Genomic DNA, 15,797 nt, shown 5'->3' with positions numbered 1-15,797 from the left:
CTCTAGTTTCTAGAGTCATTAAAAAAAAATCTCATTATACAATCAATAGATTCAAAAGATATCCACTGTCCCAAGTACTGGAAGGAATTATGAAAAGCATTATTATAATGCTTTTTAAGGTTGCAGGAGTAGAGACAGTGATGGGACCTAATCAAGCATTCAATTTCCCACGTGTCTTAAAAATCTTCTGTTTGGACTCTCTTCAGAGCATTGCTGTACTGGTAATTGTTCTGATTGTGAAACATGCACACTGCTGTGGCTTAACTAAAGCAACCAGAAGATTTTACTGGGCCACATCACTCTCACATAGGAAAAAATGAAAGTGTAGGTTTTGTTCTAGACATACAAGCAGTGCCATAGAAATAATTGGCATTTAAGCACGTTCTTTATATTAAAAGCAAATGCTCAACTGTTTTGCTGGATCAAAAGCTGTAAGTCTTAGTGATGCCATGGTTTCCATGACAACTAAGTGTGACATTACATGAAGGATTATGATTTAAAGGAACACTATCACATCTGGCCTTTTTAACCAACGTGGTCCTAGTTTATCCTGTACATACCTTGTATAAATCTGTGTATAAATCTGCCTGCCTCTGTGGAATCCCAGAGCACATCACCAGAAGGGGAAGGCCTCAGCAGACCAGGCTGAAAGCAAGAGAAGAACATTGCTCACACTCCATTCGTGCAGATTCCAAGGAGAAAAATGAGTGCAGACTCAGGGCTGCACTATCCTTTAAGGCATAGCTGCAGCCCAGGAGCTTGCTGAGAGCTGAGGGATACCGCAGCTGCAATGCAAGAAACCAGGAGCCAGGTAGAGAGTGGCAGGGCAGGCGCTGTGAGCTCAACACTCCCTCTTCAGAGCCCTCACAGCCCTGGCACTGTTCCCTGCACCCACAACCTGTCCTATGGAGCTGGCTCCATATCCTGCTGAAGACATGAGTGCCTGTAATACTGCTGACAAAACTCTAGTATAAGCAGATCTCACCTCCAGCCTCCTTCCTCCATCCCAGCAGTGATCTCTGCTGGTTCGCTGCTCCTCTCAGCACTGAAGACTGCATCCTTGCTCCACTCCACCCTTGCTTTCTGATTAACTCATTTTCCATTTGGCTCAGTTGTGAGCATGTTTGATCTCTTGGAGATGGACTGCAGCTAGCTGCGTGGTCCTCAGTGATCTCTACAAACATAACCAGAAAGGTATTTTCATCCCTTAGGAGCAGGTGCCAAAAGCAAAGACATACAACTTAGTACTAAAAGCTACCCCAGAGTAGCTAATTTGGAATAGGGTAGAAAACGTCCAAGAAATAAACTCTCCTTGGTCCTTGGTGCAATAATAGCAGCCTGCTTTTTAACTGAGAACTATTAAACCCCCACCTGCAGACCTCCAGCAGCCAGCTGGCTGCAGCACGTTCTCATATGCTCTTGCCTACATTCATCTCAGCCAGTTGCAGCCATTTTGGATGGGAATATTGTCTTTTCCATCTCACTGTCTCATTCTGAGAGAGCAGTCTGCATCCAGGACACACCAATTCACCTGCTGCTTTTACAGGCAAACGAGAGCCAGAGCTGCAAATTTGCTCAATGGCCCTTTTAAGTACGTGACTGGCTCCATAGCAAACAGCTCCCTTCAGATTAGGGTAAATGCTTTACCAGGGAGATTAGTACCACTGTACTTGTGAAGTCATGATATTCTTTACAAACTAAATCAGGGACTATAAATAGCCAGCACATCTTCCATCCTATGAGATTAAGAGCTTCTTCCTTACAAAACAGATGAGCTCACTGAGAGATAATTTTATGATAGCCAGATAGCTCCACCATAAGATTGAGCCCATCATCATTAGCCCAATTAAAGCTCCTTTTTATACCAGTAAAATAACTGATGCACTGATAAACTGCCTCAGCTCGTTGTTACTGCAATATCCACAGCTGCGCTGCACACATCCATGTAATCAATATGGCCCACTAAAAGGTTTCTAAATGAGTTAACTCTTCCAGGAACCAGCCAGATTTCTGAGAGACTCTTTGCTTATGAAATCTCATGCTTTTTGTTCTGTGTTTCTTTTATTTACAGAGGCATTAAGTCCAATCAGGAGCTGATCACACACACTTGAGCAGAGCACAGTATGAATGTCGCAAGCTATTATTGTAATAGAAGTTGAGCGAGGGAACCTGGCCTTGAGGCTACTTTCCCCATATAAAAAAAAATACTTAACCTAACCTGCATCCTTCTGACAGAACTAGGTTAGGGAGTGACTATGTGCAGTTACATTGGCAGATCACCATATATCATGAGGGATGGGAGAAGGGTAGCCAAAGACAGTAAGCTCGTACTCAAGCTCAGCAGCAGCCAGAACCGCATCTCCCAGAATAGCCTCAGCAACATGATCAAAAGGGCCTATTTTGCCCCCATGCTAAGCTGCAGGCCATCAGTTAACACAAACTGGATCTCTAGTATCCCTGTTCTTTGGTGGCTTTGTCCCCACTCACCCTGCTGCAGGTACAAGCAACTGTGCAGCTCCGAGGGCAGCTGAGAACTGAATTCTTGTTTAAAGGGTGAGGCTGTAACTAGGATCATCAGGTTCCTGCCCTGCTTTCTGGGATAGATTAGAAACATTACTCACCCACAAACCTCCTTTTTGAATCCAATACTTGGTTTTCATGTATTTGCTGCATTCTGGATACAGGTTTTCTAGCAGCTGCAGATACCCATGCAAAGGCAATCACTCCTACACCATGCCTGCAGCATTACACGAGAACGTCACAGCATGAAATGCAACTGCCAAATCTCCTCTGAAAGTTAACTCCAGGAGGCAGCCACATACCCAGCAATAATGCTGGGTGCTGTATGTGCATTAGAAGAGCTACAGGAATTTCCCATACACACACACACTTAAATGTAATCATCACATGCTTATAGCCTATTAAAGGGGCTAGGCAATGAATTCTTCTTGACCTTGACAGAGCTTTTAACCTGTCCATTGCTGTCTGCTGATGATGTTGCCCCCTAGAAATGCAAAAAGGCCAGTCTGCATTTCCCATGCTGAAACACAAACCTCTAATGAGTTCATTTTGAATTGTGCCTCAAAGACCAGACAGAGATAATAGTAGGATGCATAGCTTTAAATAACTTGCCAAATCCTTTTGGGAGACAAATAGCACACATTTGTTGAGGGGGTCCCATCTGTCTGAATTACTAATTTGTTATTTTTAAGCTAAGACAGCTCAGATGGGGTTTAGCTGAGAACGCATATCCGGAAGCTGGGTTTCTGAAGTTTTCTTCACACCAGGATACCAGGATGGTACCTGCGTAACAAAAATCCTAAGCTGCAGAGCTGCAACTCAGGCCCCAATCTCTCTTCTGCCTTCTTCAGATAAGGAGGGTCACCCAACCAGATCCCAGAGACAGAGTGCTCTGAATGGACCCTGCGGCAGCTCCCCACTGCCAGGTACAGCAGCAGGGGAGCAGCTGGTGACAGGATACAGCACTGAGCTTTCCAGATTGGCTCTGACAGTTCATGCCTCCAGTCACCTTAGCACTCCATCATTCCTGTTGGCCCTGGTACAGCCCAAAGAGACCCTGGAGCTACTACAGACCCAGCTCTCTGCTGGCCCAGGTGATCAACACCAGGTTTTGTTGATTTAAATCCCATTGAAGGTTGTTTACAAAGACTTTGTGGTCCATAAGAAGCATACGGGCGTCTTTGAAAGGATGGTGGCCTCAGAGACAGTGAATCCTATATTGTTTTAGTTGTAGAACTCTGCCCTACAGTTCCTATGCATGGAAGTGAGCCAAAGATTGCTACATCTTCCAAATAAAGCCTTTGTGGAGGCTGCATCACCCTCTGATGTTCTGAAACTTCCAGTGGACCACACCAGCCATGGTGAAGTGAGAAGCAGCATTTAAACCCAACCTCTCATCAAGAAGTAGAATGTCATCTGTGATGGGGTTAGCACCTTGTTGGTTCAAAAATCACACATCTGTCAGAATCTTTTCGGCTCCTATTACAACATATGTTGCCTAAAAATAACTGCTAGTTTCCTGTTGTTTCAGTGTGCTCTGAGCGCCTGGCAGCGTTTTGCAGAGTTTCATTGTTTTCCCAAGATTGTCAATCATTTTCCCCTGGTGTGTGTGGGATTTTCACACACCACACAGAAGAGGAAAATGTGATTATGATCCCCTTAAAGCAGCCAGGGGCAGGGGGACGTGCAGAACTCCTCTAAAGTGATGGCATTTCAAATTTACTATCCCTATTCAGCTGTAGAAAACATAATCTCTTTCTGTAACAAAAGGTAAGAGCAGAACTTGTCAGCCCATCACTGTCTGCAGCAATTGCACAGTGAGGAAACACAGGTTTGTCTCTATTGATTACATGATGCATGATACATTGATTAAAGAGCATAAGTAGTCAGTGAGCAACACAACTGTGGCTCACTACTTACATTTTTAGAAACACAAAGCTGGGTACTGTTATTCTTTTTAGGATGGGAAAAAAGCACATGTAGTTGTCAAGACAAAGAAAGCCACAACTTCGGGGGGTTTGTTTCTCTCAGTAATCAGTAATTAGCTCTACTAAATACAGCTCCTCAGTTCTATTTATGTTGGTTTAATCAACTGTGGGCTTCAGTCCCCAAAGGTAAGACCTGCACCCCTCCAAAGAGAGGCATCTCCTTTCAACTCTTCCCTCCCAGCAGCTCAAGGTGCTCCTCTAGACACCCATCTAATCCAACTGGCTGCATCCAAGAGCAGGGTCACAGGAAGCACACAGCACTTGGCTGTGAGCAGTTATGGAGAAATGGCCTCCTAAAACTCCTCAGTGCTAATATTTGCCACCATTTACAGCAAAGCCTGCCTGAAGATAGAGACTATCCAGCCCATGTAAAGCTTCTTTCTAGGTGGGGATGGAGCTCAGAGCATTTTCTGTGACCTATCTGTGAGAAGACTTCATGTTTAATACAGCCATCTTCCTTCAACACACTCATAAGCAAGTGCCATCTGCATCATGTGTTTGCAGTTCAACATAAGCCAGGGGAAAGCGACAGGAACAAGAAGGAAAGAGCATGGAAATACTTTCACCAAACAAGGACATCTTACCAGCTTGATTCCTCTTCTGCGGGCAGCACACCAGGGAAGGGTTAGGAGGAGCATCTCTCAAAGCCAGGTATGGTTAATCCCAAAGAGCTGACCAGAAGATGGCGTGAGAGGAACAGTTTTCAAGGAGCATCCGCAGCCGTGGGCTGCTCTCTGAGCCAGAGTGGGCCAGTCTCCAGCCAGCCAGCAGCTCCCCCGGGCTGAACCTGGCCCGGAGGGCACCGAGGTGCCCGTTCAACGGGAGACATGGACAGAGAATGGTTTTAGCTGGTTCATAAAAGGGATGTATTTGCCCTTCAAATCCCGTTTGCTCTGGAAATTGAACATTCGGAAAAAACTGTGAGACACGAGCACAGAAAGGAAATAAGGTCTGAAAATTTTTTGGGGAAAAAGGGGGAAAATAATTCTCAATATTCTCAAACATCATGGTTGGTTCTCAGAAGGCTGTGCAAACACTATGCTTCCTGGCAGGTATCTCCACACAAGAAGTCAGTGACCATCAGGTAAACCTGGAGCATCCTATTTAGATCACAGCAGCTCTATGGGTCAGTATTCACCCAGACGAGACCAAAAATCTGGGCCTTCAAAGATGATTCCATGGTTCTTGTCTTCTCTTACCAAGCTGAAGTGTTAGTTCAGGTAATATATCTTGAATTAAACTGTTACTTATGTGGACCAAGGAACTAATTCTGTATGATAGCCACATAGAGTTGTGGTGAATAGCTTTACCATCTGAATGCAGCACAGGACACAGCCTGATGTACAGCTCCCAGTGCAGATCCACTGGCAATGGTTACAATTTAATGCTGTAAAAGGAAAATATGTTCACATTAATGTGCCAAAGCTAATCTATTCCATTTGATTAAACTGCCACAGGAGAAAACTCAGAGTTTGGAGAAGCAGAAATATTCAATAATTATCCATAACTTCTTCTCCCTTTTAATATTCCATTTATTTCACTTTTCCCAACCCTTTTTCAAATAAGAATCCTAGAAACTGTTCAAATCTGTCCTGATTGATCCTATGTCCCTATCTTCTATGTACTAGTTCATTAAATGCTTAAAATAAGAAGGGCTTTACATGAATACTCCACATTATCTGTTAAACTGAGATCTTCAATATCACTTGCTTCAGTTAGTTACTCAGCCTCCAGTGGCACTTCTACTCCTTCCAAGCCCTTTCTCCATCCACAGAGATCCCAGTGGCCTCAGTGTCAGTCACAGTGCACATGAACATTGGGGGCCACACCAGTGAAAGGGTGTCCAGCTCCCACGGAGGAACAAGTCCAACAAACATTGGAAGCTCCCTTCTCTGCACTGGCTGTGCTGGATCATTCTCAAGCCAGCTGACACTGTGGGATGATACTTCCTGATCGAATGTCCTGGAAAGCCCTGCTCTAACTCTGTGAGGGTAGTAGCTTTGGGTCTCTTGGAAGCTAGGCAGAGCTGCTTATCTACACAAGGAGATTATATGACAAGTAAGGCAGTGTTACAGACTATATTTTCTTCTGTACATCAGATGTTGGCTTTGGTACCTGGGCTCCATCTGGCACACTCATCATCAAGCCAACTGCTTGGCAGACTGCTACAATGCTCTTCACATTTGGTTGATATTAACCTCTCATATTACTGATTTAGCTGTCAGTTGACTACTGCTGCTTTTGCAGAATGTGGTAAGAGATGTTTGGAAAACACCCTGTCAGTGGCCTAACTCGTACAACTCTAAGTGGCTTTTTGCCATTACTACCTTACATAAATAGCCTGCTAATATCCCCACAAGAAACTCTTATAACAGACATGTATTTGTAGCACAGGGCCCCTAAATGGCAAAGATGAGGCGGGAGAATCATTCTAAAGACTTTTCAGTCACACTCTAGCAAACAGTTAACAAAGAACCTCCCTGAACACCCAAGGGAGGTAACCAGTGTGGGAAAAATCAGCTGTGAGCTACAGAGGAGGAACAAAGGCCAAGAAGACTGAAAACAGTCTCCAGGCAGGTTCTCTGGGAAGGTTCAAAATTCCATTCATATCAGCAGGCACCTGAGCACCTTTAAAACACAGGCTCAGTCTTTCTCAGCAGCTCACCGTTGTCAACCTGTGGCTCTTGGCCAGTTCTTAGTCTTGAGGTTTCCCCCTGCCCCTGACTCTGATTTTGCTGCTCTGAGGTTAACGTTAATACTCCATAGCTGTGTCAGCCACCAGCCATTTCCCATACCATCAGCACTCTCTCCAATAAACCTTGCAAGTATTGTGAGGCAGGCGTGGGAGACAACCCTGTAGTCTCAGCTATGGGGTTCTTCTAGTGTCTGCACAGAAAAGGCAGCAGGGACAGAGTTCCATGGTTTGCAAGGCTCACTAAAGCATGCAGCATGCCTCAGGGAGACAGCTGGCTTTGTCTCCACCAATTTTTGCCCTTTGACAGCTCCTCTCCTGTACGTCATAGAAACAGTTGGCTGGGAGACAGCTATGAATATTTGACAAGGGGAGCAAACACCAAGGCATGCTGAATAGCACCTGACCTAAGAAGTTCAGAAACACCAAAGTACAAATGCACCCTCCAGCAGACCAAAGGCAAGTGCCAGTGACCTAAGAACTAATACAATATATTGATGCTGCAGTGAAAGTTCTCTAGTGTAGCTGGTAATCTCTTCAGTTGGTTTGAATGTGAAAGCAATTGATTTCCTGAGAAACAGCAGGTGATTTCAACTCTACCCATTCCCTGTACAGCACCTCTTGGCCACACGAGTGCATCCTTGCAGCTTGCACTGGGTGCATCCCCTCTTACTGCAGCATGAAGGTAACAACACCTTAAATCCAGAGGTTTCTTGTGCCAACTGCCTCTATCACAGCCTTTGGTGAGTGCTTATTTGCAAATGCTTAATACGATACTAAATCTGGTTTATAGCATCCCAAACCAATATGATGATAACAAAATGCCTTTTAACTAGATTTCAGATATGTATTGTGTCTTAGGACACTAACAAAACACTGCTGAGTATCTAGAAAAACCATCTCCAAAGCAATACTGTAGTTCTTTCTGGCCAGTATTCTTTGGCTTTCTTACCATAGCAGCCTTTTCCCTAACATGCTAAGAACAAAGGAAAACCCACCTTAGTAGTTTAAGTCAATTCCTTACCAGGTGCTGGCTATGTCTTAGTCAGCATTGTAAGGAAAGTTATTTGGTAAATTAATCTTCTCAGCAGATGATCTCAGAGAATGTCTGTAGGGGAAGGGACCTGGGTGAATATAAATAACACAATATCTGTGTTGATATTACGCAAACTCTCATAAAACCAAGACTTCAAACCTCGTGTGTAACCTGGCAAAGGGAAAGCTGATGGAAACAGAAACCCCCTCAGGTTCCCCTTTCTAAAAGAAGCTGTTCCATCTTTTTGTTGCTTTTGCCTTTCCCAGCTGTGCTTGTTCACTCCTGCTCTTGCCCTGCATAGCTGGGTACAGAGCCAGGAACCTGAAGAAAATGATGATCCGAGTTTCCTACTGTGGTCAAAGAACACTCTTGTTGAGACCCTATCACTTAACAGGAGCAGCGTGGCTGATCCCCAGACAGGATGTTTTATTGCCACAGGCATCTTTCTGGAACTTTAATGCTGCCTTCTCAGAAACCACTCCCTCTGCGAATGATTTTGTACTTTACAGAAGTCGACACATCACTGCTGGTACGGCCACATTTTCTCCATCACTGCTACCCTCAAAAGAAGCCAGTATAACTCCCCTGCAACCCCATTTAAGACACAAAGGCTCTACAGATGATAAGTTTTCATGGGCTGAGAAATGCTTGCCCTGTTTTGATTTACAGCCACACTGCACTGTTAGACTATTTGTAAGGTCTGACTCCCTCATACTTTGGGAAGTGTCTGATCTAGAAGATGTGCTGAAGAGACTGGGACCGAGACAGCCAGATCAGCTCTCCAGCTTTGTCACAGGCCCTGTACGTGGGACAGCAGTAGGCTGGTAAGGCACAAGAAGTACTGTCAGAAGGACATGTCAAGGGAGAAATCATGATGAGTAAGACTGCTTATCTTAATGTCTGAAAGCAAATGAGGGTGCACATTGCAGTTATTAATTCACTTGAGCAGAGGCAGACAACTAATGTGACACATAGTGTTACAGATAAAGGATAGACAGTGCAGTCACTGAGATGATCTAACAAATACTGGAGGCTGATCTAGGGAACAATCCAGTTTCCCCAATCATCTCAAAGGATTTTTATTTTCAACTTCTTAAAAAGGAAGGAAGGAAGGAAAATTTCTTGCAAAGGAAAGGAGGATTAAACAGGGAGATAATGCCTTTGGTTAAGTGGGCATGTATCAGAGAAAAACACTGTGATGAGGGGTGGTTATAAATATGGAGCAGTCTGGGATGTGAACACATAGACAGGGTGTTGGTGCGAAGTGGTGGCATTGCTACTGGCAAGCAGACAATCAACAGCTTCTGGATGAAAAAGGAAAATAGGGCAACAGAGAACAGCACCTCTAAAAAAACCACTAAAAGGCCAAAATTCATCAGTTGCAGAGGCCGATACTGGGAAATACAAATGAGAGTTTGATCCCAGAACAGATATAAGTATGTCCCAAACCTCATGCAAGGAGCTTATTAGTAACAGCCCTGGGCAGGCAAGGACTAGTCAGTCATCAGAGAAAAAAAGTTGGACCTGAACATAAGGCTGGCCTGGGATAGAGCAGGCAGCAGGGCAGCAAGCCTTAGACAGGCCAGGGAAGGCCTGGCTGCAGCAGGTTTAACCAAGTTCTGAACTGAACATCTCAGTTCAAAACCAATGAAACTCTGACCTTCCACTCATCAGCTGCCATTCCCCATCAGTCAAACAGACAAACCAGCCAGTGGAGGATCATGACGTAGTGGAAGTTTAGAGTAGTCTCATTATCAAAAGGAACATGCCATGCACTCAGCAATCCAGATAGAGCTGCTACAGCGGTACCTGCCAGTTACTGTTACTGCACTTTTAGGAATTTTCTTCTCCTTTCAAAGCTTTCTGTACAAGAACAAAATATCTGCCAAGACCTCAGAGACCCTCCCACCATGGGTTCATTAAGTGCAGCCCTAACACCTGTTCATACTCCTTGTTCCAGGAATGTTGCTTAGTGTCTGGCCTTTCCCACCCCTGCCCAAGTATTTTTTCCTTCCCTCGCTTGGGTTTATTCAGTCCTTGTTCTTCTTCCTTCTCTCATCCTCCATTCTCTTTCTCCTGTCCTGTCCCACCATTCTAGTGTACAGTCTAAACTATGGTATTATCACAAAAGGAGATACATTGGTTAACATTCCTACCATGTATGTCAATGACTCCAAAGTCATTAATATAACCAAGCCTAACCTCAATACACAGTGCTGTACACTGCCTGCCCAGCAGGCACATGCTCCTAAATACTGCTTTTATATTACACAGTAAAAGAACAGGCTATGTCCCAAATTTGGTGCTCTTTGCAGTTTTAGTGTTTACTGCAGAATAAACCCTGAAAGTAACTTATTTATACTGCAACTTAAATAATCTAGAAAAATGCCAAAGCACCTATAGCAGATATAAAGTTTCCTGGGCTCCTGCACATGGGAAGCCCTTGGTGCCTGGTGGCAGAAGCTCTGACAGACAAGTCTGGAGACCTTCATGTCAGCTGTCAGCTTCCTGCTTCCCTGATTTCTAGGAGAGCTGAGGAAGACAAATAACTTGTGGATCCAGGCTCTTCATTGCCAAACAACACGGACAGAATTTATCCCCCTTGCCCAGGCTACCTCTACCGGTAATTGCTGTTGGTATCTTTTATATCCAGGTGGATAAAGAATGACCAGGCAGCAGCAACAGCTCAAAACCTGGCTGGTTTTTCTTCTTGCAATCCAGGTTTAAGACTGACCCCTACAGCAGATGGTTAAAGCAGACAGCAAACAGTGAGTCATACCACTAACAGCAGTAGAATTGTATTCATTATTTACCAGTCTCTGGGGTCTCCCTGCTGCTTGCAGACAGCCTACATCCCCTATCAATCATTTAACACGTTCCAGTTCAGTGCACTTACATACAGCTCAGAGCACGGATCTCGTCCCTATGAATCGCTCACTTAGTGCTCTTTTTGTGCAGCCTCCTCCGAAGCGTCATGCACCTTCCCCAGCCTCACAACTTCCTGGCAATGGTTCAGCTCTTTTTGACTTGAAAAATTAATCTAGTATTCACAAAAAGTGCCAGACTGCCAGCACTCAAAACTGCAGCCTGATGTTTGCCCACAGAGCAGGTACTGCCCAAGCAGCAGGGGATTATGTTGTGTGACACTGACGTTATGATGCGTCTCAGCCCTTTTTACAAGCCTCTAGAGAGCAGAGAGTTACATTTACGAACTAATTCATTTCTCACCTTCTAGCTGAGAACATGCCAGGTCCAACCATACAGAACTGGACTAAATACCCCTCTGGTCCTGGTATGCTGCCTCTCATAGTGACCAAGCTAGATGCACAGGGAAGAAAGCAAGAGGGAATGTACTAGCCTCAAATACCCTTCTACCGACCACAGCTCGGAGACTTCCTAGTTTTGAGGTATTCAGCGGTGCCTACATAGTATAAACGTCTCCTTCACAAATTTGTTCATGGAAACCTGTTACATCTGCAGTCCTACAGCAGTAATTCCACAGTTGATCTACATGTTGTGATAACCCTTGTATTCCTTTCCTTGTTTTGAACCTCCCACATGATGCTAGACTAGAGAACATACTGATTCTTATTGCCTCATCTGCCACTGGCCTACCACAAGATACAGGACAAACCAGACCATTTCTGTCACTTTGCTTTGCCTGGTACAGAACAGGAGTAAACCCAAGTAGGCTTCTCTAAGAGGTGTCTAGACATCTGTGGATGAACAGCTCTTCAACATGTTGCTATGAAGTAGCTGATGGCTATAGCACAACAGCTAGGCAACCACAAGTATTAAATGCTAACTTTAGTGTCACAGCTAATCTGGAACAAATACAAAATACACCCTTAGAAATAGGCCTAGAGCCCTTTTCTGATCCTCTATATTGATCCAAGAGTAACTGCTAATGCAACAGTGCTACTGCACCACGATCCTCCCTCAGAGAAACAGCTAAAGCCCCTCTGTGTCCACATGGAGCGTTTCTGGAGGGAGGGTATACACTGCATACTTGCAGCAAGTTTCTCAAGCAGTGCAAGGTGGAAAGGATTTAGCAATATTCAAAATAAAAGACAGCTGGAGAAAAATTTCTATTAAATGTTTCCCAAACACAAGGTTTCCTGTGAAATGTTTTGAGTTTTCACTGCAAGCCACAGTTGTTTAAAGCAAAATTGTAAATGTGAGATTTCAGAGGGTTTTCGCTCTCCATTTCTGACAAATAGGACTGCAGGAATAGAAAGCTTTTTTTCCCCCCGCCTTCTTAAAAAATTAAACGAATCTTTGGCAAAACCAATCTTTGCTGAATCAACTCAACCAACCCTTCTTGAAAAGCTTTAACAACTGGAAATGCCAACAGGTGATGAAAGACAGGTAACAATGAAAGGTTTTGGCAGTAAGAAGACTTGGTGAGCTAAAAAGAAGATAGAAAATGACTTATGGCAGGGAGAAAGAAATCAGAAGCATTTTTAAAGACAAAATCCTCTAGAAGAATCAATGTCAGCCATCGGGTTTCAAAGGTACAGGTATGTGTTCAAGCACCTTGGTGCTGATTTATGCGAGCAAGTTAAGTAGCTGCTGTTCTTTCCCAGATGCTATTCCAAATTGCTTAAGTTCACCAAAAAGATTATTGGTTGAGTTTTATCTAGCCAGATTGGAGGAAAGGGACAGTGAGCATACTTATACTTCAGTGCTTTGGACAAAGCCAAAGTGTTTTAGTCTGTATGAGAACCAGGAAATATGTATTTTGTAGATTATGACTTCTAAAGAGTTGTCTCAAAAGAGACAAACATGGAATACTCCCATGGAATAGTCAGTATTTCATGACCACAGCAAGTCTCAACAGCTATTTCCTCAACCCATTTGTACAACAAAGCACAGCAACGCACTTCAGGCAATACCATGATTGGTATTTGCCTGGACTAAGCCTATTAACCCTGGCTTAAGGGCCAAAGAGAGTTACTACTTGTGCCAATTCTCTATCCAAATATTTTAAAGAATTCTTGGGATTCTGATCTATATCTTTCAGAATACATTATGGAAAGATAATATTTTTTCTGCGAGCTCTGGCATACTTCTCCGCACTACCAACCATGGCAGGAACTTTCAGTTATCTCCCAAACTTTTTCACAACTTATTTATGTGCAGCTATTCTTAAGTCAATGCATTCCTCACGATTACACAGGAGACAGACTGGCAAATACACTGTATGAAGTAATCAGTTGCAGTAACTGTGCTCTTAATGTAACGTGACAGCTTTTTGCTCAGTGTCTTTGCAGTAGAAGCCCTCGTATTTAGAACTGTTATTTTTATTTTAATTTTGAGCTTATACAGTAAGAGATTAACACTGCATTGTCCTCAGGAAAAATGAACACAAAGCCTATGTGCAACTGTAGTATATAAAACTCTGTGTGGCTCTGCTTTCCTCTGGGTGAACTGGGAATGATACCTACCCGGCCAATGAAGCCCAGCTTGGGCAAGACCAAATCTCTCATGATTTTACCCAACTTTAAAGTTATAAATATCCAGAGTACTCAGATGGCATCTTTGATACAGTATTCATGAGACACTGGTCAAGAAGTGCAAAATAGAATAGATTCATATTTAAGGCAGCTGTCAGACTGTTTGCTTGAGATGACAGTAAGTAGTGAGAAGCACTTTCCATATGCAGGTACTTTCTAGCAGCACCTAAATCACGTTTCAGCTGTAGATGAAATAGGCATGTCACACCTCAATGCACAGAAGACAAATCCATATTGTGGATCAGACCAGCCTGGTCTGGATTCTGTCTTTCCAGGCAGGAGGAGGCAATAAAACCTTAGTTTTCCCCCTTTCCTTCCCCTCAGTAAACCTCTACTCTCAGCATGAACAGCCAACATACCATATGTTCCTTAATGCTGTTAGCTGGGCTCATTATTTATACACATCAACTGTCTGTGGATATCCTAGCATGAAGAAAACACAGGAATACAATTTACTTGAAGAAGCTCCTAGAAATTCTAATTTAGACTGTCACCCGTATCTAAATCTGAACACTTAGACTCAAGTTTACGCACAGGACAGAGATGAAAGAGGAACATCTTATGCATGGTACAGAAGGAGAAGTGAGGTAAAGTGTGGCAAAGTCAGTGGCCAGTTCCAGTTTCCTGGTTCTCAGTCTACTGATTTAAGGATAACCACAGACACAGAAAGCTCTACTGAGTTGGATCCAAAAATAGATCGCCTTGCTCCACATGCAAAAATACCAATTATGACTTATGCTTTTCTATTATGTAGATATCTTTTGCACAACAAAAAGAGGTGGGGGAGCAATACACCACATAAGGCTCAAACTCAGCTGCAGCTGCAGTTTGGTGAATGAGCTTCGTGTTATCTCCAGGAAAATTCACACCGCACTTTCATTCCACTTCATTTCTTCAGAGCAAGAACAGAGTGACTATACTCATTATCGTCATTGCGATGATTCACAGCTCCTTCCATGCACCTGCCTGCTCTCACAGGACTGCCCTGAATCAGACACTGTTCAGTTTCATAGGCATAAGTTTCTGAATGGGGCACAGAAACCACCTTTGCTGCTGGATCAGCATTGGTTTCATGAGGTACATTCACCCTGCAGACCACAGTGCAGGTGTTCTTGGCTAGCTTCCCATGAGCTAGCTCCAGTGCCCACAGCAGTACGGAACCCTAGCTACCTGAGGAGCTCTGTGCTGCCAGACTACACTCCTACCACAGTCCTTAGGAGTGTACTGAAAGTTGGCCTTGGGATAGGCCTATTTTGGCATGCAGGACACACGATCCCCAAAGCTGGGAGAGAACTGGACTGGTCCATGCAGCTTTGGCTGTACCAATGCTGAAACTTTGCTTCTCAGTAGTTTTTGCTGCTGCTTTGGTTCCTTAGAAGCTGCTCCCCAAAGTTGCCCCATTCAGTGCTGTTCCTGCTGGCTGCTCATTTTGTTACCTACCATTCAACATTTACATCTGGTTTGATATTCCCCTGAGACCCCTCTCTTTCTAGGTCTTGCTTAAGCATCTCTGCTCTCCTGCAGACCTGTGTAACAGGCTCAGAGCAGTATGCAGCATAAACACATTTGTATCCACAATTTTTAAGTTATCTAATACACATACACTGTCAGCTTCCCTAGTGCTGTGCAAGAAGGGAACTCAGCAGACTTCCACAGGTTTTGATATCTTACATGAGTTTATCATTATCGGCATGCGAGTATGCCGATAGCTGAACTGAAATTCATGCCTTTCCAGCTCCATTTATTAGGCTGCCCAAATGTTAAGAAAACCATGAATACTAATACACTTGATAGAATCAAGAGTGCAGGGACCACCTCACTTCTGCGACTCATCTGTGACACTATTTAAGCGCTCTCAAGAGTGGCAAGATGGGATTACATTGAACAATGCACAGATGGCCTGTTTCACAAGGGGAATAAATTAGTATTTTCATACCTCATGACAGTAGTTTGAAATTCAGTGAAGCATTGTAACGGATAAGCTGGAATTGCTGACATTTGCAAGCAGTTAAATGGTTCGGTATCTAGTGCTGCAGGCATCAACC

The sequence above is a fragment of the Strigops habroptila genome, chromosome 9, assembly GCF_004027225.2.
Source record: "Strigops habroptila isolate Jane chromosome 9, bStrHab1.2.pri, whole genome shotgun sequence".
Taxonomy (NCBI): domain Eukaryota; kingdom Metazoa; phylum Chordata; class Aves; order Psittaciformes; family Psittacidae; genus Strigops; species Strigops habroptila.
The sequence above is the reverse complement of the archived record's forward strand: the minus strand, read 5'-3'. Positions refer to the sequence as shown.